Genomic DNA, 27,224 nt, shown 5'->3' with positions numbered 1-27,224 from the left:
AGGCGGACAGTCACTGGATTAATGATTTTAGTGACTGCAAATGGGCCAATGAATTTGGGAGCAAGCTTATTCGAAACGGAACGAAGCGGAATGTTCTTGGTAGAAAGCCACACTTTTTGACCGACGACGTATACGGGAGGCTTCGACTGGTGGCGATTGGCCTTAGCCTTAGTGCGCGCCCCCACCTGGAGTAGAGTCTCTCGGGCTCTAGTCCAAGTGCGGTGGCACCTCTGGATGAAAGCGTGAGCGGAGGGGACTGCGACTTCGGATTCCAGACTGGGAAAAACAGGTGGCTGGTACCCTAAACTACATTCAAACTGAGATAGGCCCGTAAATGACATTGGTACGGCATTGTGGGCGTACTCCACCATAGACAGTTGTTGACTCCAAGACGAAGGATTCTTGGAGACCAAACATCGCAACACTCTCTCCAAATCTTGGTTGGCTCGCTCGGTTTGACCATTGCTCTGGGGATGAAACCCAGAGGACAGACTGACAGTCACCCCCAATAATTTACAAAACTCTCGCCAGAATTTGGACACGAACTAGGGACCCCTGTCGGAGACCACGTCTGTCGGGAGGCCATGTAAGCGAAAGACGTGATCTACGACAGTCACTGCTGTTTCCTTGGCTGAGGGTAATTTGGGCAAGGGAATGAAATGGGCCGCCTTCGAGAACCGGTCCACCACGGTCAAAACTACCGTGTTGCCCTGAGAGGGCGGGAGGGCGGTGATAAAATCTAGCGCTATATGGGACCAGGGTCTCGAAGGGACCGGCAGCAGCTGAAGTAACCCATTAGGTGGTCGATTGGAAGTCTTACCAATGGCGCAGACCGAGCAAGCCAAAACAAAACTGTGGATGTCGCGAGCCATAAGTGGCCACCAAAATCGTTGCTTAACCATGAACTTAGTACGGTTTACCCCTGGATGGCAAGCCACATTGGAACAATGACCCCATCGAATGACGTCGGACCGTAAACCCTCCGGCACAAATAAGCGATTCGGTGGACACCCGGACGGAGGCATTACCTCGTCTAGGGCCGTCTTGACCCTCGACTCGACCTCCCATGTGAGTGTGGAGACAATTAAGGTCTCGGGTAAAATGCACTCGGGAGTAGACGAGCGTTCGGAACGGTCAAAAATGCGCGATAAACAATCGGGTTTGATGTTCTTGGAACCCGGGCGGTACGATAACGTAAAATCAAAACGACCGAAAAAAAGTGCCCACCGAGCCTGCCTGGAGTTCAGACTTTTAGCAGTTCTGATGTATTCCAGATTCTTGTGATCGGTCCAGACTATAAAAGGTACCCCCGACCCTTCTAACCAATGGCGCCATTCTTCCAATGCTAGCTTGACTGCCAACAACTCTCTGTTACCAATGTCATAATTACGTTCTGCAGGAGATAAACGATGAGAATAAAACGCGCAAGGGTGCATCTTGTCGTCTGAGGTTGAGCGTTGGGATAACACTGCACCTACCCCCAACTCTGACGCGTCGACCTCCACCATGAACTGACGTGAAAGATCAGGGCGATTAGGATGGGGGCTGAAACAAAGCAGCCTTTCAGTTTGGTAAACACAGCCTCAGCTGTGTCTGACCACCTGAACGCAGTCTTGGGGGAGGTCAAAGCGGTCAGAGGCGCAGCTAGTTGGCTGAAATTACGAATAAAACGTCGGTAAAAATTGGCGAATCCCAGAAACCTCTGTAGGGTCTTACGAGAATCTGGACTTGGCCAATCTACCACAGCCTTAACCCTTTCAGGATCCATACGCACCCCCTCAGTCGAAATGATGTACCCCAAAAAAGGGACGACTGTGCGTGAAAAGCACATTTCTCTGCCTTGACAAAAAGCCCATTCTCTAGCAACCTCTGAAGCACTCGTCTGACATGCTGCACATGTTCCTGGAGAGATGAAGAAAAAATCAATATGTCATCCAGGTAGACATATATGAACTGGTCAACCATATCTCGCAGCACATCATTGACGAGTGCTGGGAAAACTGCTGGAGAGTTAGATAATCCGAAAGGCATCACGCAGTACTCAAAATGGCCTCTAGGGGTGTTAAAAGCAGTTTTCCATTCATCCCCCTCCCTTATGCGGACCAAATGATAAGCATTACGTAAATCCAATTTTGTGAAGATGGACGCTCCCTGCAACCTCTCGAAGGCTGAAGACATCAACGGCAAAGGATAAGTATTCTTTACCGTGATGCTGTTCAGTCCCCGGTAGTCAATACAAGGTCGCAGCGATCCGTCCTTCTTCCCCACAAAAAAGAACCCCGCCCCCGCTGGAGAAGAGGAAGGACGGATGAACCCCGTTGCTAGAGAATCAGAAATATATTTCTCCATAGCCTCCCTTTCTGGAGCAGAAAGCGAATATAACTTGCCTCTAGGCGGAGTCTTACCTGACATTAACTCTATTGCACAGTCATAGGGACGATGCGGAGGGAGAGAAGCAGCTCGAGACTTACTGAACACTTCCTTCAGGTCGTGGTACACCCCGGGCACGTTAGACAAATCCACTGCCTCCTCCTGAAACACAGACTGAGACACAGAAGAACAGGCAGACACAAGACAAGACTTATAACATTCATCACTCCATGATAGAATAGTCTTATGACGCCAGTCCACTTTAGGGTTGTGACGGGTAAACCAAGGGTGTCCAAGAACTATGGGTGTGTGGGGTGAGTCCATGATGTAGAATGAGATGTTCTCTGAGTGGTTGCCAGACGTGACGAGTGTGATCTTTTCAGTGGTGAGTGAGATGTTGGGTAGTTCCTGGCCATTAAGTGCGTGCACTGCGATCTTATGTGTGAGTGGTCTGAGGGAAATCTGAAGTCTGTGGGCTAATGACTGATCCATGAAGTTACCTTCGGCCCCGGAGTCCAACAGTGCTTTGCAGTCATGGTTGTGAACTGACCATTTCAGCCTTACCGGGAGGAGCGTAGCGTTGGCTGAGGTCTTTTCGGCGGAAATCCCACCCGATAGTAGCCTCATGCTTACTATCGGGCTTGGCCTTTTACCGGGCAGTTGTAAGCGAAGTGGCCAGCCTTCCCACAGTACAGACAAAGGCCCTGGGATCTCCGCCTCTCCTTCTCCTCCCGGGAAAGCCGAGCTCGCCCTACCTGCATGGGTTCGTGGTCATAAGTGGGGCTGACCGTGTCTCCGCCGTTGGCGCGTGGGCCCTCTGCTCCCACCACCGCGTGAGCGGTCATAACTCGTCTCTCCACTCGGGCCAGTCGTGCATCAACGCGTAGTGCCAGTTCGATCAGCCCATTCAGAGAAGTCGGAAGGTCCATGGCGTAGATTTCCTGATGAACACGGTCAGCCAGCCCATGCAGGAACATGTCCCACTGCGCCTCCTCGTTCCACTGACACTCCGCCGCCAGGGTCCGAAACTGAATAGAGTAGTCCGACACGGATCCGTCTCCTTGCTTTAGTTCAGCCAGCAGTCGAGCCGCTTCTCTACCCGCCACGGCACGATCAAACACACGTCTCATCTCGGCGGAGAGTGTCTGGAACGACGCGCAGCATGGATCCTGGTTCTCCCACACCGCTGTTCCCCAGAGTGCCGCTTTCCCAGTTAACAGAGTCAATACAAAAGCAACTTTGGACTGCTCCGTGTTGAATGTCCTGGGCTGCAAAGAGAAATGCATAGAACACCGCGTCAGAAAGGCTCTGCAGAAATTTGGCTCACCAGAATATGACTCGGGCACAGGCAGACGAGGTTCCGACTGGGAAAGGACCTCCGGTGGTGTGGGAGGAACCGCGGGCGCGGGCGGCGCAGCGGGAGCTCGCAGATTTTGTAGTTGCTGGGTGAGCTCGGACACTTGTACCACCAAAGCCTGAACAGTGCGACCCGTCTCGCTGAGATTTCTCTCCTGAGAGTCCATACGTTGAATACTGCTGCGAAGGAATTCCTCTAATGAAGACGGTTGATTACTCGCTGCTTCCATGACGCGGTCAGATCGTTCTGTCATGAAAACACAGGCGGAAGCAAATGCGAGTAATGATAGTTTATTTAACACTGAGATGACTGGATATGAAAGTCAAAATAACAGGCTGGTAGTGCAGGGGCTTCAATGGTCAGCAGTGAAGAGATGAAAACAGTCAGGCGATGAAATATCCACAGAACAATGAACCGGAACACGACACACAGGAATCCAACACCGAAGAGAAACACAGCCTCAGCTCACATACGGGGACACCAACACAACGATCTGACAATGGAGATGAGAAATGAGTGAGCTTATAAAGGGAGAGTAGATTGGTTGCAGGTGGTGATGATGAGTGGAATCAGCTGTGGCTGGTAAGCTGATGACAGCATGGCTGAACACATACACGCCCACAAACACACACTCACATGTCACAACACAAACACTAGACGAGAAGGAAACAATGCATTTGTAAACCGTGACAGTCTATATGACATCTTTTAGGAAACGTCTCAGAGACGTATTGCAAATGAGCAAACAATCTAAATAATACGTCTTGCAGATGTAAACGCAGACATCAAATAGACGTCTTCGAGATGTATGTGTGCTATCAGGGGTGTCTGTCATATTTGCACTGAATTAATTTTCATAAAATACGGAACAAACTGCGTTCCGTATCAGTTCAATACGGAACAAGAATTTTATGTGTCAAATACGGGATGATTCTGTATTATACGGAACGGTTGGGAACCCTACCCATCACTTAAGAATATGGTTTGTAATTGAAGTATTTGTGTGCTATAATGGGTTTACTAATTGTGTAGAGGAGGCAACTTTAGAATAGGGAACAGACATATATTAGTAAGTGTCTAACTACTATTGAATTAGTTATGAACAAGACCTGACTTTAGAATGGGGAACATATTCAGACTTATACCAACCTAATTAATAGTTAATTGGACATTATTAACACTTGTAGTTCTGTGTGTTGATACCAAAAAATAGATCATATTTATTAATTGTTATTAAGGGTGAATGGCTATTCTTGTGGTACTCCTGCATTATAAGCCCCATACTGTCACGGTGTGTATACACCGAAAAAGGAAAACTAAATAAGAACCCAAACGCAGACTAGATATACAAAAATAAACTCTGAATTTATTTCAACTGAACAAAAACACCCACGTGGGGGTAAAACGGAGGACAACTAAACACTGTGATAAAACACCAACTAAAACAGGAACAACAGGAACAGGTCTAAACATGAAGCACAGGAACATGGAATATACAACAACGATCGCGCACACAACAGAGAACGAGAAGGCATTATAAAGACACCACATCAATGGGGAACAGGTGAACATAATTAATTACGTAAGACACGAGTACATAAGGGAGTAGGGTAAAAGTGACAAGACACTGGGAACACGTGTCACACATACATGATGTGAAAAACACACGTGTTCCCACGTAAACACAATGCTGCCATGGTCTTGCCCTCTAACATAGACCTGAACCTATACTAAGGTCTGGCAAGATCACGACAGCAACAAGACACCGGAAACATGTGGAAGCCACACACACAATGTGATTCCACATGTCCCCACACAGAACATGATACTATCACGGTTCTGCCAGATGCACTCAGACCTACATCTAGCACAGATGTCTGACAAGACCGTGACACATACTGTAATGACATGTAAGGAGTGGAAACAACTGCAGGGGAATGATAATCAATGTTTATTAAAAATAAACACAGAGAGAGTATAGAGAGTCAATGCGGAGGTAACAGTCCGGTGTTGTTGTTGTTGGCAATGGTGGCGAAGACTACGGTGGAAGTTGATGTTTGAGTGCGACGTTGGTGGAGTGGTGAGCGTGGTGAAATCCAGGCTGAACACGGGAACATCCACACGAAGACGACGACGACAATACACATCCAACTGTAAACGTAATCCAACAGACACGAAACAACCAAACAACACAATGTCGAACACAAAGTGAGAATCTGGCAGGGAACAGAAAGTCATGTGAGTATTTATGGAGGAGATGTAATGATGAACAGCTGGAGCGAGACAATCAACACACAGGTGAACTGAATCGCTCTAATATGCACATGGCAGAGGTGAGTAAACAACACACACGACACGGAGGAAACAGTGAATTTCCTACTGTGACACATACTGAGGATAGCATATTAAGATTGAAAATCATCAACAAAACCTACCTTGGCATTAGTATGTGTTTTATAAGTACTAATAAGCATCCAATATGCTAGTAGTATGAATGCTAATAAACAACTAGTTAGTAGTTAATATCCCTGCTGGAAAAAACAGCTAAAACCAGCTTAAGCTGGTAGCTGGTTTAAGCTGGTCCAAGATGGTCATTAGGTGGTCCAAGCTGGTCATGAGCTGGTCCAAGCTGGTCATCAGCTGGTCCAAGCTGGTCATTAGCTGGTCCACCAGCTCAGCCAAGCTGGTCCACCAGCTTGAACAGGTCCCCACCAGCTCAGCAAGCTGGTCCACCAGCTCTGCAAGCTGGCCCACCAGCTCGACCTGGTCCCCACCAGCTCAGCAAGCTGGTCCACCAGCTCTGCAAGCTGGCCCACCAGCTCGACCTGGTCCCCACCAGCTCAGCAAGCTGGTCCACCAGCTTGACCTGGTCCCCAGCTCAGCAAGCTGGTCCACCAGCTCGACCTGGTCCCCACCAGCTTGACCAGGTCCCCGCCAGCACACCCAGGCTGGTCCATGTCCCCACCATATATAATAGGTCGCCGAGATGTAAGATGTGATCAACATTTTTTGTTGATCCTAGATCAACGTTTTAATCAAAGATACAGCAAGCTACCCTTAACTGTGCTGTGGTTGGATAGTGTACATCCCAGATAGCAAAAAATATCCGCATGGCTTCTATATGCCGCCAGCCCAAAGCTGTCGGCTATAGGTGCGTCCCGCTGGCGGGGATGAAACTTTTGCCGCCGAATACGTCACTCTCATTTGTTGCGAGATGCCGCCAGCATGCAGCCGGCGGACCGACTGCTTAATTTATGCAAAAGCGGCTGCCGCGGCGGTCCGCTGTCAGACCTGTTTGCGATTACGCCCTTATGACGCTTACCGCCGCCAGAGCACCGCCGGTGGTCCGCCGACTCATTGCTATTTTTTGCTATCTGGGATTAAGGGGGACGGTATTATTCTAATAAGATATCCTTATGACATCATAAGGAAAGCCGAATTTTAATGACCTCTTTTTGCTCACACCTACAAAGTGGCAATGCTAACTTTTTCACGCCATGGCCCCTTTAAGCCCTCAAACTGGTGTAAAATAATAGTTTGAGGAGTATTTCTTAAAAGCCCCTAACCCAATCCTAAACCAAAATCTAACATGCACACTAATCTTATTCCTGCAATCTGATTGGTTAATGAAAATGTTGATCCCGGACCAACAATGGTTTTGATCCAGGATCACATCTTGGTGAAATCACGTCCACCATATAGAATATATGTATAGCCATAGGTCAAAACAAAACATGCAGAATAAACAGGCAACTTTTAATATGTTACAATATATTGTGGTCCACCAGCTCGCCAGGACCCCACCAGCTCAGCAAGCTGGTCCATGTCCCCACCATATATAATAGGTCGCCGCGATTTCACCAAGTAAGATGTGATCCCGGATTCAAGACATCAACAAAAGGAAATTTTTTTTTTTAAATAGTCAAGACAGCAACAAAAAATAAGTTTAATAATTCTGTTACTGTAACTTATTTCTGTTTGCTCTGCTACACTGTAAAACCCAACAGTGTAAGTCACTAAATGAAATGAGTTATTCAACTTTGTTTTTTAAAAAGTTAATTTCACTTAATAAAAACTGTAATATGAACTCAAAAACTGCAAATGATTAACCATAACTTAAACCGAATAAGAACTACATTAAAAATGAACTTAAACTGAATACCAGAATCACACATTCTCCCTCTCTCACACACCAGAAGTAAATAATGACTTTAATTTTGACACGCGCCCCTCCCCCACGGAGTTTGACAGAGCAACAGCAGCCAGGACACAGACAACAGGGCTGCGTTCAGCCCCGACAAAACGTTGCACAACGTTTATTAAACTGAAACGGTGATGCATTGAACACCCTGTTGTGATGACGCAAGAGTTGCAACTACGGTAGCTGAGAGGCCATTCTTTGTGTTCTTTTTTAAATGTTTCTGAAGCCTGATGAAATCGTTATAAATGTGTGTTTAATACTGTAAAAGACCCTCAATGTTACAGTCACTGACCTTGCCGTCCAGAATGAAAGACAACATTCCAACTTGAACCCATTGAGCGAGCTGTCTCTTTACTACCGCGTGGTTTTATACATCTTGCCGCTGATTGGGCCGACATTTCTGACACACCCACCAAACAAGAGAAAACGCTTCTAAAACCTGTTGCATTCCGTTGCACACCGTTTCCAGGAAACATGTCGTTCAACCCGGAAACCGTAGCAAAACGTTGTGCACCGGTGTGAGATTGAACGTGCCCCAGGTAAACTCTTTCAACTTTTTTAAAGCATCTTTAAACTTTAAAATCATGTTACCACATTTATTCATTAATTTATTTTGTTGTGATTACACCACACCACAGTTCTGTAAGTGAAAAATTAATTCATATTTGTGTGTTTCTCTCAGTAAGGACTAACGTTAACTGACTGCCTGTCTGTTTGTTCTCAACCAAACAATCTATCAAGACCTTTTAAAGGTAACATTACCACGTTTATTCATTCATTTATTCTGTTGTGATTACACCACAGTTATGTAAGTGAAAAATTTATTCATATTTGTGTGTTTTCTCACAGGTAAGTACGAACGCGTCTGTACCATTGAGGAGGCTGACTGACTTTCATCTACCAACCGTCAAAAACTAAAGAAATGTTACTACAAGTGGACCTATTTATTTACTCATCATGCTGTAAGTACCCCACAGTTTTGTCAGTAAAAAAATATAATATTTGAGTTTTCTCACTGCTTGGCGTAGACAAATGTGACCATGTGTAACGTTAATTTGGAAAATACATGGAAAAAGTGTATGTCTTAATGTTTCAATGTTGTTTGGATTAAGGGACAGTACAGTGATTTTGTTTTAACATATTCCTGTTTGGACAGTCTATTAAAGTCATAAAGGAATACTTGATATATTTCATAAGCACTGTGTAAATCTAATATTAGTTTTAATGTGAATTTGGACTGAACAGCTCACTTTTGTTTTGTCTAAAAAATGTTTGTAAAATAAATGATTGTTCAATTGTAACGTATGCTCTTAAATGAAGTGAGTGAGAAGTGAATCCATGTGCAAAAGGTGTTTATTAGTAAAATCCCAAAAGGGCCAGCAACCAAGTCCAAACAGGGTAAATCCAGTAATCGTAATCCAAATACAAGCGAGAGGTCAAGGCAGGCAGAGTCACAATCATATATCCAAATAAACAGGCGAAAGATCAAGGCAGGCGGCAAACAGGCGATAAATCCAATAAAACAGGCGTGGGTCAAATAACAGGCAGATACAGAGACCGATACAAAAACAGGGTAGCAGGTAACAGATCAACAGGTAACAGGCTGGGCATACGAATGTAATATACAGCCGGGACCAGGTGTACAGGAAGTGACTTATATACAGGAACAAACAGGAAGTGTGAATCGTGACATGGCATGATGAGTTTCAAAATAAAAGTCCAAACAGAGCAGAGAATAAAAATACAAGAACAAATAACAAAAACACACAAAATACAAGAAAATACAAGACAAAACCTTACAGAATCCCCCCTCTAAAGGGCGACTCCCGGAGCCCAACATTCACAAAACAAAGTCCAAATAGAGGGTGGGCGGGCGGGCCAGGACCTCTTGGCAAGGCAGGGCAGTTCGTAAGAGGTCCTGGGTCATGAGGCCAGGATGGTCCAGGGTCGTGGGGCAGGTGTGGGCCTGGGTCTAAGGCAGGTGTGGGCCTGGGTCATGGGGCAGGTGTGGGCCTGGGTCATGGGGCAGGTGTGGGCCTGGGTCATGGGGCAGGTGTGGGCCTGGGTCATGGGGCAGGCTGTCCCAGGTGGCGATGTCTCAGATGGTGAATCAGGCCGGACAGACAAATCCGATGAGTCAGGCAGATCAGATGAGTCAAGCAGATCAGATGAATCGGGCAGATCAGATGAGTCAGGCAGATCGGATGAGTCGAGCAGATCAGATGAGTCGAGCAGATCAGATGAATCGGGCAGATCAGATGAGTCGGGCAGATCAGATGAGTCGGGCAGATCAGATGAGTCGGGCAGATCAGATGAGTCGGGCAGATCAGATGAGTCGGGCAGATCAGATGAGTCGGGCAGATCAGATGAGTCGGGCAGATCAGATGAGTCGGGCAGAACAGATGAGACGGGCAGATCAGATGAGTCGGGCAGATCAGATGAGTCGGGCAGATCAGATGAGTCGGGCAGAACAGATGAGACGGGCAGATCAGATGAGTCGGGCAGATCAGATGAATCATTGGAGTCGAGTGAATCAGAGCATTCAGATGAATCAGATGAGTCGGATGAATCAGATGAGTCGGATGAATCAGATGATTTGAATGAATCAGATGAATCGGATGAGTCGGATGAATCAAGCAGATCAAATGAGTCCAGGGGTTCGGGTTCAGGACCTTGAGAAACACAAGAGACAAACGAGCAGCAGGCAGACCAAACGCACCACAGGGCTATGGCAAACTCTGTAATTCTATAGTCCAGAAGACATACTTCAGCTGTAGTTACAGGCATGGCGGCCATCTTCACGGCAGGTGCAGGGTGAATAATCGCTCTCCTCAGTGCAGGTGTGGTGGTGACGATGGCCCTCTGAATAACAGGTGCAGGAATGGTGATAGCTTTCTCACAAACGGGTGCAGGTGCAGACACAGACAGGATGGCGGCCATTTTGGGAACAGGCAGGGTGGCGGCCATTTTGTGAACAGGCATGGAATTTGCAGACTTGGGCTGAACGGGCAGATCATGGCGTGGTGTGTTATGTGTGCTCACCGGAGGTGTATCCCCAACACCCACAGTGAACGGTGAACCACATAACAACAGTGCAAAGTCTATATATTCCTCCAGTGTCCAAGCATCCATATCCCGTGGCATCAGTAAACGCAAATGTTCATCCAGGGCATTATAAAACAGACTTTTGAGTGTTGTTTTGTCAAAATGTACCTGATAACTTAAGTCCAAAAAATCCTGAACGTAATCCTCAATGGTGCGGTGGTTTTGACGAAGTGCAAGCAGAGTGTAGATGGGTTTCATGGTGCTGGTGGGAAGTTACTGTCCTTTGCTGGATTCCGGTAGGGCTGTATAATTCTGTAACGTATGCTCTTAAATGAAGTGAGTGAGAAGTGAATCCATGTGCAAAAGGTGTTTATTAGTAAAATCCCAAAAGGGCCAGCAACCAAGTCCAAACAGGGTAAATCCAGTAATCGTAATCCAAATACAAGCGAGAGGTCAAGGCAGGCAGAGTCACAATCATATATCCAAATAAACAGGCGAAAGATCAAGGCAGGCGGCAAACAGGCGATAAATCCAATAAAACAGGCGTGGGTCAAATAACAGGCAGATACAGAGACAGATACAAAAACAGGGTAGCAGGTAACAGATCAACAGGTAACGGGCTGGGCATACGAATGTAATATACAGCAGGGAACAGGTGTACAGGAAGTGACTTATATACAGGAACAAACAGGAAGTGTGAAGCGTGACATGGCATGATGAGTTTCAAAATAAAAGTCCAAACAGAGCAGAGAATAAAAATACAAGAACAAATAACAAAAATACACAAAATACAAGAAAACACAAGACAAAACCTTACATCAATAAACTGTAATAATTTCCCCCTTTTCTGTCATTATTGTTTATACTAATGTTTTTCTGATCTTATGTAACTTAATTCATTTGAGTTAAATCAACACTTATGTAACACTTAAGATTCATTTAAAAAAGATATAGACAATATTAATACTAACATTACAATGTTAGTTGTGTATAAATATATAATTTAGCTATATATATATATATATATATATATATATATATATATATATATATATATATATATATATATAGCTAATATTTCATTACCTTATACATCAAATAATTAATATATGTTAATTTATAAATAAATAAATGTATCTTGAATGCATGTCCATGCTTCATTGTTTTATCATATGGTTTACTACTGAAAATAACCAGCTTGCTACACCAGCTAAAGCCAGGCTGGGAGACCAGCTGAAACCAGCTCACCAGCTTAAGCTGGTTTTAGCTGGTCTCCCAGCCTGGCTTTAGCTGTTGTAGCAAGCTGGACTTAACTTGTCAATCCGAAGGACCAGCTGAGCCACCAGCTACCAGCAAATGCTGGTTTTAGACCAGCTACCATGTTCCAAAACACAGCTTGAGCTGGTCAAGCTGGAGGACCAGCTGAGCCACCAGCTACCAGCAAATGCTGGTTTTGGACCAGCTACCATGTTCCAAAACACAGCTTGAGCTGGTCAAGCTGGAGGACCAGCTGAGCCACCAGCTACCAGCAAATGCTGGTTTTGGACCAGCTACCATGTTCCAAAACACAGCTTGAGCTGGTCAAGCTGGAGGACCAGCTGAGCCACCAGCTACCAGCAAATGCTGGTTTTGGACCAGCTACCATGTTCCAAAACACAGCTTGAGCTGGTCAAGCTGGAGGACCAGCTGAGCCACCAGCTACCAGCAAATGCTGATTTTGGACCAGCTACCATGTTCCAAAACACAGCTTGAGCTGGTCAAGCTGGAGGACCAGCTGAGCCACCAGCTACCAGCAAATGCTGGTTTTGGACCAGCAACCATGTTCCAAAACACAGCTTGAGCTGGTCAAGCTGGCTGACCAGCTTGAGCTGGTCAAGCTGGTTTTTCCAGCACGGATGTGTACCTTAATATAAAAAGTGTTACCGTGTGCCCACTAGATGATGAAGCCCTGGAAGAACTTTAGAGAACTCTTGAACCTATGGAACATTCTCAGTCACATGGTCGTGACTTGTTCACACAATACTTGCACATAGTATCCAACCAACAATGACATTTAAACCTGAATTTCTTAGCTGGTTACAATATTGCACTGGGCAAAAACATCAAATTATGTTGATATACCAATGAACCAGGAAAAAAGGCACTTAAGGAGTGGCACCCTTTGGGATGTATAACAACTGTTACGAGTTCTATCTAGCTCTAAAAAAAGAAATACTAAAGATGTTATACAACTAGAGGTGAGAAAAGTAAAAGTGCAGAGGTCTCCCATTTTGGGAAGTCCCTAAATAAAACCCAAATTAACAGATAATGGTAGTTTACTTCTACATATTTACCACAATAATTGGTTTACAATTTGTATTAATATCATAGATCACTGATTTATTAACTATTTTTACCAGTTTTTTGTCTGAATAAGTTACCAAAACTTGTAAACTCAGCAGCACCTAGAGGAGTACTTTTTACTTTTGCCACCTCTGTATGTACAATATTCTAATCAAAATCAATAAACAATGATTGCTTAGTTGTGGCTTTGATTTGAGTAGATCTCGTTGTTTTAAATTGGAATCCACCACCATATTTTACTGCTTCACTCATGATTCTTCTAAAGTCAATGTAAGTGCTAAGATGCTGTACTGGAAAAGTCACAGTCTGAGTGCATGCACTCACAATTGGGTAGCAAACTGAGTTATCTCCTAGTCGCTCCCTGCAGTTATGGTCAAAGTTGCATGTTATTTTAAAACGTCTCTTTTCATCAGGGAGGATAGGAATGTGGGCCTGCCCCGTCATCCACTGGAGCACGTTTGGCAATGCAACAGACTCTGCGTCACCAGCTGCCCTCTCTGTCTCCCCATCTGTGATTGATGTACATTTCAAATAACATGAGAAGCTATTAAAATTTACAGATAAAATAAATTTTTCAAGAATGTGCTCAGTACATTTAAATTGTTATGTGTAGTTGTGTATGCATACTATAAGTATATAGTACCTGAAATTTCAACCTCCTGCAAGAAATCTTGCAGAAAGTTAATAATCTTCCTCTTAGTTCTCTCCTTAGAAGTCTCGTCATTATGAAATCAGCATCAGGTAGAGGTGACACGGTTCATAAAAAATTCGAACTGTTCGGTTCGCTTGTCTCGGTTCGGAGCATGTGTGCGTTGCACAGTTTGACGGTTCATGGCATGCGCAATGTATGATCGTGTCCTGTATGTGACCTCAGATAGCGTGTTGAAGAGTTGACTGGTGTGGAGAGTGAGTGCTGCAGGTCATCCCAGGTGAAAAAAAGTGCACAAAAATACACTTTATTTAAGTACACTTAGTACACTTTTCCACAATATACTAAAAGTGCCCTATTTTCGCACACTAATTTTGAACTTAAGACCATCTTAGTGTACTCAACTGTGCTATTTTGAGACACCATGAAGTTGAACTAAAATTTATTTTTAACATACTATGTCTGTACTTAAAAAATATTTTTAATTACAACTTGAACCCACCTTTAAACATTTACGAATCTACTTTAAAATATACTAGTAGTATGTTAAAATAATATACCAAATGTATTCCCAGGTGAAAAAGTTAACTAAAATACACTTTAAGTTCACAACCTTAAGGTACCAAAAGCTCTTTATTTTCGTGCAGTAAATTGTGCTTAATATACTAGTACCTGTTAAGACAATCTAAGTGTACTCAACTGTGCTATTTTCTAAAATTGTATTCAGTTACAACTTGAAGCACATTTGAACCCACCTTTAAACATTTATAAATATAATTGAATAATTTCAGATATAATAATATTACATAAATAATATAACATACAAAATAAAATAATAATAATATATTGCCCACACATTTGTATACATAAAATAAATCATTTCTAATGTACTGTAACCATATTATGTGACATTTGAATTACAGTACAGTCAAGTATACTATTAGAATGTTATATATTTACTATTTTACCTGCATGTTTGCCACCAAAACATGTTTTAACTCATTCTAAAATGATACCTATTCTGTATTCATACATACGAACCGGTTTCTTCCATCATTAATAACTAATTAAATGTTAAAGGGACAACTAAGTATGTATTTGCTGCTATTGAAATTATTTTACAATATAAAACATAGATCAGTGAAATGCAATGAGCTACTTTTATCAAATTGTGGAACATTAATACATCAATATGAAAAGTACACTTTGAATATGCAACCATCGAATATTCACAAAATCATAATAATGTAATTCTCTAAACAAAAAGTTACTGGAAAAAATGCAGAAGTGCAATTGAACTAACTCATATTAGGGAATGATTTGGCTGGAGGTAAGGTGTTGCCCGCTCCAGAGGTGACTGATGTTCCGCATGTTTGCCCAGTTGTTGATGATCTCATTAAAGGCAGAGTCCATGATGTTTGAAAGCCAATGTTGATATTTGAAATCACCTACACAAACACGCCCCTACCCCAATAGAATCTGGACCTTCTGTTGATAGACCCGCCCCGCACATACGCAACCCGGCATTTGATTTGATTTGATTGGCTATAAGTGTGTTTTGGTAGTCGGCCCGTCTCCTTTTCCAACACGTTTTTCAAACATTGTGGACTCCGCCTTTAATTTACATCCTGAAGTGTTTTCTGCTTGTGCAGTTACTCGTGCGCAGTCAGCAAAACCCGTCTGCGAAGTTGAGTCACTGATGGGACATGTATTAGCAGATGATGGGAAAACCCCTGAAACATAGGTCAGTTTTGAAAACTCTTCTAAGCTGAAGAAATCAGAGGTTTTGTTTGAAGGTCCTGATTCACTATCTCTTCCAGTTACCCGTTCTGAGATTATTCATGCTCAAACTAGTGATCCCGCACTGAGTAAACTTTTTTCAGCGGCAATTAGTTTTGATGTTGCTAAGAAAAGAAACACTTCGTACTTTATAGACAATGGTTTACTTATGCGCAGGTGGTGCTCTAAGGTTGATGAGGATTTGGATTGGAACGTTGTATACCAAGTGGTAGTTCCAAGCAAATATCACTCTCATGTTTTGTGTTTAGCACATGAACATTTGTTTTCTGGACATTTATGGGTAACGAAAACGTACCATCGTATTCTTCAGCATTTTTTTTGGCCGGGGTTGAAGCGAGACGTAGCAAAATTCTGTCGTACCTGTCATACTTGTCAAATTGCAGGTAAGCCGAATCAGGTTATCTCTCCCGCACCACTCTCTCCTATCCCTGTTATAGGAGAAGCTTTTGAGGAGGTATTGGTTGATTGTGTCGGACCGTTGCCAAAGACGAAGGCAGGTAATCAATATTTATGTACCATAATGTGCAGAGCAACCAGATTTCCGGAAGCTATTCCATTGCGGAAGATAACGGCTCCTGTTATTTTGAAAACATTGACTAAGTTCTTTTCTACTTTTGGACTTCCTCGAGTGGTCCAAAGAGACCATGGTACGAATTTTTTGTCGCGCGTTTTCACCCAGACTCTGAAGTCTTTGTCTATTGAGCATCGAGTTTCTAGTGCGTGTCACCCCGAGAGCCGGTGTGCTCTTGAGAGGTTCCATCGGACCTTAAAGACCATGTTTCAAAAATTCGGTATGGTAACAAGTAAAGACTGGGATGAAGGAATCCCTTTAGTCTTGTTTGCTGTACGTGAGAGTGTGCAGGAATCTCTCGGTTTTAGTCCGGCCGAGATGGTTTTTGGTCATACTGTTAGGGGACCGTTAAAGGTTTTGAAAGATCAGATGACAGATGAGTGTAAAACGGAGAATTGAACTTAATGTCCTTGACTACGTTAACCGTTTCAGAGAAAGATTGCATAGTGCATGTGATTTGGCCCGTAAATTCTTGGGAAATGCACAGTTGGGGATGAAGGAGCGATATGACAGACACGCTGTTGCGCGTTCTTTTCAGCCTAATGATAAAGTGCTGGTGTTATTACCGATACCAGGCTCAGCATTGTCTGCTCGATATACAGGTCCGTACAGCATTATTAGGAAACTTAGTGATACAGATTATGTTATACGCACACCTGAAAGAAGGCGAAAAACGCGAGTTTGTCATATTAACATGCTTAAAGCATACCACAGTCGTGACGAATCCGACCCAGTTACGCCGGTGGCTGATAATATAGCAGTGTTAATAACATCTGAAGTTGAGTCTGTTGAAGATGACATGAGTGCTGATGAGGACGGACTGGTATTGAGAAATACTCCGCAACAATGTAGTAAGTTGGATAATTCTGTTATTTTGTCCAATTTGAGTGCTCATCTTTCCTCCCTACCTAGTGAGCAAAGGCGTGATGTGGAAGATCTTATTACATCATTCCCCGCTTTATTTTCTGATGTTCCGTCTCAGACCAGTGTGCTGCAGCACGATATTGATGTTAAAGATGCAAAACCCATAAAGCAACATCCGTATCGAGTTAACGAGATCAAAAGATCTGCTATGAAGACAGAAACTGACTATTTGTTAGAGAATGATTTAGCTTGTCATAGTTATAGTCCGTGGAGTTCTCCATGTCTAACCCAGTCTCACCCCATGTCGTCAATATTTGACGACACTTGACCATTCGTCAATATGTGACGCGGAGGGTATGCGTTTCGCGTCATTTTTTGACGAACTGGGGACTTCAATACTATTACGTCCGTTGCATTCTCTTCTTCTATTTTCTTACCATTTTCGCGTCGGTTTAGGCTTAGATTACGCAAAATTAAACAGTGTACGTGAAATTAAACAGTGTACGCGAAATTAAACAGTTGTCACCTGGCGTTGGGGTTAGAAACAGTTGTCACCTGGCTTTGGGGTTAGAGTTAGGTTTGGGTAGGGATGTCATTATGTAAATCTAACCCTAAACCGACGAGAAAATGGTAAGAAAATAGGAGAAGAGAATGCAACGGACGTAATAGTATTGAAGTCCCCAGTTCGTCAAAAAATGACGCGAAAGGTATACCCTCCGCGTCATATATTGACGAATGGTCAAGTGTCGTCAAATATTGACGACATGGGGTGAGACTGGGTTGCCATGTCTTCTCGTTAAGAAACCTGATGGTTCTTTTCGTTTCTGTATGGATTACTGGAAAGTTAATGCTGTCACCGTGCCTGATTCTTATCCGCTCCCTAGAATGGAGGATTGCGTTGACAGTATCGGCTCCACTAGATTTGTCAGCAAACTTGACTTACTGAAAGACTTACTTTTTGACAATATAAAGTGATGGCTTTCTGGTTACGAAACGCACCTGCTACGTTCCAGCGATTAATTCAGACCGTTCTCGCTGGGGTACCTAAATGTAAGGCATATTTGGATGACTTGATCATTTTCTCTAATGGCTGGGAAGAGCACTTGTCTTCATTGCGCACTGTGTTTGAACGTTTGGAAAATGCTTCTTTGACACTTAACCTTGCTAAGTGTGTGTTTGGTCAGGCCACCGTGACCTATTTAGTAAAACATGTAGGAAATGGACAAGTAAAGCCGGTGGAGGAAAAAGTTGCGGCTATCACCAAGTTTCCTGTCCCTGTTACACGGGGAGAGTTAAGACGATTTTTGGGTATGATTGGGTACTACCGAGGGTTTTGCAAAAATTTTGCTACGGTAGTAGCTCCTCTTACAAATCTCCTTAGCCTTTTGTATGGACTGAGGGGTGCCAGGTTGCGTTTGAAAATGCCAAGGCTTTGATGTGAAACAGTCCAGTTCTGGCGGCTCCACAATTTGATCGTGCGTTTAAATTGGAGGCTGACGCGAGCGCAGTGGGTGCTGGAGCAGTGCTGATTCAGGAGGGTAAGGATGGGGTTGGACCATCCCGTTTGTTTTTTCTCTCGAAAGTTTAATAAACATCAGGCAAATTATTCTACTATCGAGAAGGAAACCTTAGCGTTGCTCCTAGCTTTGCAATTTTTTTGACGTGTATTTGGGCTCTTCTAGTTTACCTACACTCGTGTTTACTGATCATCATCCGCTTGTTTTTCTGTCCCGTATGTATAATGCTAACCAACGCTTAATGCGTTGGGCATTGCTTATGCAGAATTATTACTTGGAAATTCACCAAAAGAAAGGTTCTGAGAACATCCTTGCTGACACTCTTTCTAGAGTTTAAATTTAAAGATGTAGGTATGTTATTTAGGATATATATATATATATATATATATATATATATATATATATATATATATATATATATATATATATATATATACACATATATTTTGTATGTTATAATTTTGTTCTTAACCCCCAGGGGTCCAAAAACGCGGGGACGCGTTTTGACGTGTTTTCTCCTTATCATAGCAGAATCAACTTAAAATACTCCATCATTAATAATCAAACACTTACGTGTTTGACATCATTTGAAACTCTGAAGGGTCCTCTTAAATGAGTGTACATTCACAATAACAACAGATCTTTGTGTTTTTGTCAAATAAAGAAAATAAACAGGGTGCTCATTCAGACATTTCTGTCTCCGCCAGCTGTCTCTCAAATCACGTTACAAAAAATTGTTGAAACTCCGCGAATACTCGTCACACAAACATAATACACATATCAAAAGAAAGCCTGAAATGTCTACTTTTAAACAAGCTAATTATTATCAAAAACAAATATTTCCTGTTTATATAATCTGCACTGAAGTAAAGAGAGTACAGTTTTTCCTGGCTGAGCTCATTATCTATAATGCGGTCACGCCCACACGCTGTTGACATGGTAATGAAGAGACGAGCTGTTCAAACCAGCAAAGCGTAATGTTTGATAAGATTTAAAGACTTTAGCGCATGTTTGGATTATAAACTTTATACACACACGTGAGGAATATCTTCATTTATGTCTGGACATTGAGGAAGAGAAGCGTTTATCTTTAACGTTACCTAAGAAGAAGAACAATGGAAGGCGCAATGGAGGCGGATATATTCCTGAAGAAACTGTAAGTCATTTGTCTTCATTTATATTTGCTATCATGTAATATGTTATGGCTTGTGCAGTACATAAGCAACCTCAACAGACTGCACGCCTCGGATTGAAAAACGTTCGCATTGTTTACAAACGAGTAACTTACGCGTGATCGCGTAATGGCGGATTTCATTGTTTGCTGTACAGTGTTAGACACAGTTATACACTTTCGTATCTTTCATGGCAACTTTGAGTAATGCTGCACTGCTGTGTCTTTTAAGTGTGTGCTGTAAGATACCATGTTTACATGCTTATTTACAAACGAGTACGCGTGATCACGTAATTGCGGATTTCATTGTTACATGCTGTACAGTAGACACTTTCGTATCCTTCATGGCAACTTTGAGTAATGCTGCACTGGGGGCGGGGGGGGGTCTGCTGTAATATGATATTGTTTACATGCAACGCATTCCATACATTGCGTTTTACACGCGACACCGTTTTATTATGAGCTCCGCGTTGTTTACACGGAGACTCGCCTTTTTTTTTGAATTATAAATTTACCTTGGCCAGTCTACCTAGGTGTCTGAAAGACACTAATCACGTGACCAAATGGTGGCGCAGCGGTAGTGCGTTGGGCCGCCATGCGGTAGACCCGGGTTCGAAACCCGCCTAGGTCAAGTTTTTTTTATACAGTATATTGAGTTTAGGCGACCACCATTACAAGTGCTATCATTTACCCATCAGTTATGTATGTAAGGGTATTTCTGTGGACAATTTATGCTAACAGCTGTTCATAACTCTCTTACAGGTCTGCATCCCCCTCATCAGTAAACTATGAAGTGGAAAAACATATTCACACTCTTTGGACATAAAGTTGTATGGTAACATGAGCCACATGAAGTTTACAGCTCTGTTGTTTATCAGTTTCTTATACAAGTTAAGTTTTTGAATAGGGTCCTACTGACCTTCATTTCTATTTTGATTATATTGTTAACTTCTTAATAAACCTCAAACAAACATGTTCATTTGTCCTCACATTCTTTACTGTAGTTCCCTCCTCCCTCATTATGCAGCTCATTATGCAAGCCTTTGTTTGCTAGCTGTCAATCAATCCTTCTCGCATACGGCCCCTCTAAACAAAAAGTGTCTTACAATTTCTAAATAAATATACTGGTTTATGTGAATGAGTAGGCAGGATGATTTTCACATCATTTTAAAGAAAAAACTCTAGACTACTAGATTCTGTTTAGGAAAGTCTTGTTAAAACATGTTTAGTATGGGTTTTGTGGACTTATATCAGTGACTCAAAATTTTAGCTTTTTAAAAAACCACGCATAAACCTTTTTCTCTCAAAAATACAAACATGTACATACATGTAGCTCATATAATATTTTAGCCCAGTTTGTGCTGAACACAGTGGTATGAGACACTTGCCATTATTATGTTTTAAAGCAACTGAAAAAAGACTAAATGTAAGAGCATGTCAGAACCTCTGACAGTGTCCCAAAATGGTCGGACCCCAGAGGGTTAAGTGTGGGGGTGTTACGTCCCTTGGACGTGTAAATGTTTTTTTGGATATGTGTGTCTTTGGTTTGTGTTCTCTCTCTCTCTGCCTCTCTCTTGCTGTCACTTTCGCAGGGCGACTTGCTGATTGGCTTTGTCATCTGTCAATCCTTAATGAAGAGCCGATTGGATGTCCACTGTGAGGGGCGGGTTCCTTTAATTACTAGGATATGTTACACCTGGAGAGTGCACTATTTAAGCGAGACGCTGCAGCCGGTCTGGGAGAGACACTTTTTGCTTTATTTGATTGTGACCTGTTTGTTTTCCGTTATATGATTACCTTTAAATATGTGTGACCTGTGTTATGAGGGTTTAGGTAAGCCTACCACATGGTAGTGGTGGGCAGAGCGAGGCTTCGTGAAACACTGAAACAGTTGAATCAATTGTGCCGTATGTTTCGAGGCTTTGAAACGTCAATCCGAGACCGCCTCCACAGTGACACCTAGCGGTCGTTTGCATGTCTTTACATGAAGCAGCCTTGACAAGATTTTAGATGAGCGCTGACAAATTGTATCCCACACGTTGTTTGATTGACACACAAGCGATAGGATGGGAGAGTGGATAGTGCTCTCGACTCTCATGCGTAAATCTTAGGATCGAACCAGGGAAATGCATGCGCTACGTCATCATAATAAAATGCTTTTTGTTGTTGTTTTAACATCTGTTTGACAACTACATGAGCTTTTAGGCTCACAATTGTCGATAACTATAGGCTATTCGGGTCTATTTAATAAAAAAAAAACGGAGTAGAGATATACCAAATAAATAATAAGAGATTCATAAAATATATCAAGCCATAATATGCCACATTGTTTACATATAAAGATCTTTATTCAAATATATAAATTGTTCTGTGTTGATAAACTCAACCAGCTTCTTTTACATAGAATTTCTCCAGCCTTTGAAAACACACAAGGGACACTTTTGCTGGCATGCATTTTTTTGTAAGTGTTACATATGAGGAAAAATTACTTCTTTTCAGTAATTCATAGTATTTGATCTTGCCAAAAACGCATCTATGAGGTATTGTCAGATTGGTTTTCTACCCTGTCATATTAAGATTCGACGCAGATTCGACAGGTACGCCACCTTTCGAAATACTTGTGAAATGCACCGCTTGGTGTTTCGAATCACTTCATCACGTGACATGGGTGTTTCGAATCACATTTCGGAGCAGGGTTTCGAAACATTTACGCTTCGGGATCTCGACACAGTGTCGAAACGTCAGTTTCGCGGGAGCCATCCCTACCACATGGTTTACATTTGCACACATGTAGTATACTTTTGTTATTTACATTAGATTAAAGAGTAACTAAACCCTAATCCAACTTTTTTTAGTTACTGGTCTGTAAGAATGATGGTTTATTAGTGCTGTTCATTGATTTTAGTAAGTTTTTTTGACATTTGGATATAAAGTGTTTCAATACTAAAATATATGGTGTAAAACCGTCTGAGTGCTGCCCTCTTCAGGTTGAACGGTGGCTACTGCAGTTGAATTTTCCTATTGGGTGTTGGGTCCAAAAAATGACTCGTGACGTAAGCAGGTTCAAGCTCACCACGCCCTTTTTACTATCTCACCACACACTTGTTACGTGCTTAGTTTGTCCCCTCTATCTCCGTTGGGATCTGCCCACTTTTCTTGATTTTTTCAAATATTGCCTGTGGGTGGAGTAAGGCTCTGACCTGGGGTTTAGTTACGCTTTAAGGATTTGTGCAACTCTGTATGTTTTGTTTAGTTAGTTTAGGATAGTTTAGTTTACGACGTCACAGACGTTGAAGATTTTTTTCTTTTATTTTCTTTTTAGTTTAGGATTAGATGGGTTTCGGTTTAGTCAGCTCTTTTTGTTTTTTGTTATTTTCTTTTGTTTGGAACAGTCCTGCTGTTCCATCTGTTAGTCTTTATTTGGCCATTTATAAATTCTTACTTTATGTATCCAATTTATTCCCTAACATACATTAAATTACATTTATTTTTGAAATTCTCGCTTTTGTGTGTCTCTTGTTAATTTTCAACCTTCAATAGTGAATAGTTTTAAAGTGTTCCCTTTCAATAATTTTCTAGACATTAAAGAGTCAAAAGAAGGGTCGTAACAATTCCCAACGTGCTTATTTAAAGTATATTAAAAATATGTTAAATAAGTTTTAAATATATTTCAAAAAAGTGTACTAGAAGTAAACTGGTAATAAATATATGATTAATTACACATTTTAAAAGTATGCTAAACTCAAGCATACTTTTAATGTATTTCTAAAAAGTGCACTAGAGGTACACTGGTAATAAATATATCTTTAATTACACTTTAAAAAAGTATGCTAAACTCAAGGAGAGAGTGGTAAACTCATTTCTAAAAAGAGCACTAGAGGTACGCTGGAAAAAAATATGTTTAATAGACCTTTTGCGAGTCGACGTCACAGTTACGTCACGCGCGCATGTGGTGGCATAAAACATAGGTGTGATTGGCAAAGGAAAAAAAAGCAGGAAAATATATGGCACACCTACCATGACGTGGTGACATACATACGCACGCATGCACGCACCCACGCGCACACACACAGACACACATAAAATGAAATACAGTTGAAATATAATTTGAGCTCAAAATTGATAGATCTGAATGGCCAATCGTAAATCTGCGTGGGCAAGTGCCACCCTGACCATTATATAGCCTTGCCACTGTATCAGACTGAACAAAATCAGTCACTTTGTGCATTTAAAGGTAAATATATCAGTGTGGTGCATTTTGAGAGTAAAAATAAGTGACTGGATCTATGAGGATTTTTATGTTTTTGTTAATAAATTTGTGCCGTTTTAGTAAAATCTTTGGTTGCATATGGTAATAATAATAAGGCACACAAGCCACTTACACAACTTGATAAATAAGATTTGCCATTGGTCAAAACATGTTTAATGTTTATAGAATAATTAGTGGGGGCATTTAATACAGATTAATTATTTGTCTTTTGCATAGTTCTTTTAGCACAGTCGAGCTACGCGTTTCACACGCACACGGGCAAACCAGATCCATGAATGTGTTTGTTTGTCATTATATTATTCTGTAATCGCAAGATTCACAAACATTAAGAGGAGCAAATACAGGCGTGTGTTCGTCAGGATGACGTTGGATCCGATTCGCGCATATCCGTGTGTTAACGTAAGTGATTACAGAATAATAATGCAAGCAAACGTTTTGACACAAACGCAACTTTATATTGATATTGCGAGACAGCATTTCACCTCGACGAGAAATCTGATATTTACATTACTGGCATAGCCTGATTTGAAACGGACAGTTTTGTCAATGCAGCAAACACCTGGCTGGTTCTCTTAATTTTACTGTTTGTCTCTGCCTAATCCTTCTATCCATGCCCAGCGCCACTGATTTAAGTCCTTTATATATAAGGTCGTCTTACCTCGTCTTCATTTACTTAATCTTCATCCTGCTGACAACGTTAACTTGTTGTGACTTTTCCGCGGCCGCACGGCATCTGCAGCTGGATCTCAGCCGCACCTCAAAGACCCCTGCCTATTCTACTTCTGATTGGCTAGTTCGTTAGTTTGGTTGAGAGTGAAAGATGTGTTTCTCTCATTCTATTTGTAGGCGAACGCATGATTTTTTTTTTAATTCGCAGCCAACACCACACGCCGGAGATCCGACTATAAGCTCTTTGGTGAGTTCTGCTTTGAATGAAGTTCCATCGTGACAAATAAATAAACTACTTGCGGAGTGATATGAGGTCATTTATAACGGTGCCTTGCAACCCCCCCACCCCACATACACACACAAAAAAATTGGATTTGCATGATTTACGAAAGCCTCATTTTCAGGTCGGAAAAGCCGGAATTCCGGATTTATCCGGAAGAATCACCCCTGAGAAAAACAGTGGAAATGAATGAAACACGAGTGAAACGAACAATGTTACTTACTAGAAAATGTCTTGTTGTGCTGTTGAGTTTCAGAATAGGAATGCCAAAATAGATGACCATCATTTTTATAGTATACTGTCATCGAAGACACCATTTGAAGATAAACGTAGGTGTTTTTTTGCAATAAGCCCTCAGCCGGACAGACTGCAGGGATGAAATCATTTGGAAATCTTTTAATAATTACAATAGAAAAATATAGCTGCAAGCAGCAACACGGGGTCAAGCACCTTCGGCGCAATGCACACAAAGCACAGCAAGCACACAAAGCACAGCAAGCTCACAAAGCACAGCAAGGACTCAAGCACAGCCAGCACACAAAGCACAGCAAGCACACAAAGCACATCAAGCTCACAAAGCACAGCAAGCACATAAAGCACAGCAAGATCACAAAGCACAGCAAGCACACAAAGCAGAGCAAGCTCACAAAGCACAGCAAGCACCATACAGCGCATTGAACATGCAAGGCGCAGTAATCACAGAGCAGAACCACCACAATGCAGAGCAACAACAGCAAACATGGCAAAAACAGAACATGTGTAAACTACAGATAGGTTGAGAAGAATTGATGAGGAAGAACAAAACTTTAATAGAAAAACCTAATACATGTCTCAGGCGGGGTTTGAACCCAAGAACTCAGAATCTCAATGCATGTGATTTCCTGGATGCGCCACTCAGGTGACACAGGTCATGGGGCAGCAGAAAAGAGATTAGAGAGTAGTAGTAGAAGAACTTTATTGTCCCCGTGGGGCAATTGGGTTTGCGGCGCAGTCTCAAGGCACTACATGACAACATATAACAAAAAAAACAATATGATACATTACAAAAACACTAAAATACATACATACAAATAAGCTGCAAGGATTGACATGTCAATCACCAAAGGTGCAGAAATGACACAGCAGAAGCACAAATAACAGAAATACAATGTACATGAGCTCAAGTGAGATTGAAGACAAGCAGATCATTCTGCAAGCACACAAAGCACAGCAAGAACACAAAGCACTAAAGTTCACAAAGCACAGTAAGCACCCAAAGCACAGCAAGCACACAAAGCACAGCAAGAACACAAAGCAATAAAGTTCACAAAGCACAGTAAGCACCCAAAGCACAGCAAGCACACAAAACACAGCAAGCTCACAAAGCACAGCCAACACACAAAGCACAGCAAACACCCAAAGCACAGCAAGCTCACAAATCACAGCCAGCTTACAAAACACAGCAAGCTCACAAAGCACAGCAAGCACACAAAGCACAGCAAGCACACAAAGCACAGCAAGCTCACAAAGCACTCAAGCTCACAAAGCACAGTAAGCACACAAAACACAGCAAGCACACCAAACACAGCAAGCTCACAAAGCACAGCAAACACCCAAAGCACAGCAAGCTCACAAAGCACAGCCAGCACAGAAAGCACAGCAAGCACACAAAGCACTCAAGCACAGAAAGCACAGCAAGCACTCAAAGCACAGCAAGCTCACAAACCACAAGCCCACAAAGCACAGCAAGCACACAAAGCACAGCAAGCTCACAAAGCACAGCCAGCACACAAAGCACAGCAAACTCCCAAAGCACAGAAAGCACAGCGAGCTCACAAAGTACAGCAAGTACTCAAAGCACAGCAAGCACACAAAGAACATCAAGCACCCAAAGCACAGCAAGAAACATACAACGTATCAATCACCCAGGGCGCATTGAGCACCCAAGGTGCATCAAGAATACAAGGCGCTGCAAAGAACCCAAAGCGTAGCAATCACGGAGCAGAACCACCGCAGTGCCGAGAAGCAAACGAAATTATGGCAAAAACAGAACATATGTGAACTACAGACAGGTCGAGAAGAATAGGTGAGAAAGAACAAAATGTAATAGAAGAGATGAACACTTGCCTCAGGCGGGA

General features: G+C 42.4%; 1 protein-coding gene and 1 long non-coding RNA gene across 2 annotated transcripts in view; one reads left to right on the top strand and one right to left on the bottom strand.

Annotated features, from left to right (window-relative positions):
* LOC141368977 (zinc finger protein 618-like) overlaps positions 1-27,224 on the bottom strand; it is a 115,847-nt gene that overhangs the window by 53,651 nt on the left and 34,972 nt on the right. The window lies entirely within an intron of this gene.
* On the top strand, positions 19,549-20,863 carry LOC141369150 (uncharacterized). The gene is made up of 2 exons (XR_012372717.1): positions 19,549-19,873; positions 20,651-20,863. It is a non-coding gene; the product is annotated as an uncharacterized lncRNA (long non-coding RNA).

This window comes from Misgurnus anguillicaudatus, chromosome 12, assembly GCF_027580225.2.
Source record: "Misgurnus anguillicaudatus chromosome 12, ASM2758022v2, whole genome shotgun sequence".
Taxonomy (NCBI): Eukaryota; Metazoa; Chordata; class Actinopteri; order Cypriniformes; family Cobitidae; genus Misgurnus; species Misgurnus anguillicaudatus.
The sequence above is the reverse complement of the archived record's forward strand: the minus strand, read 5'-3'. Positions and strand labels throughout refer to the sequence as shown.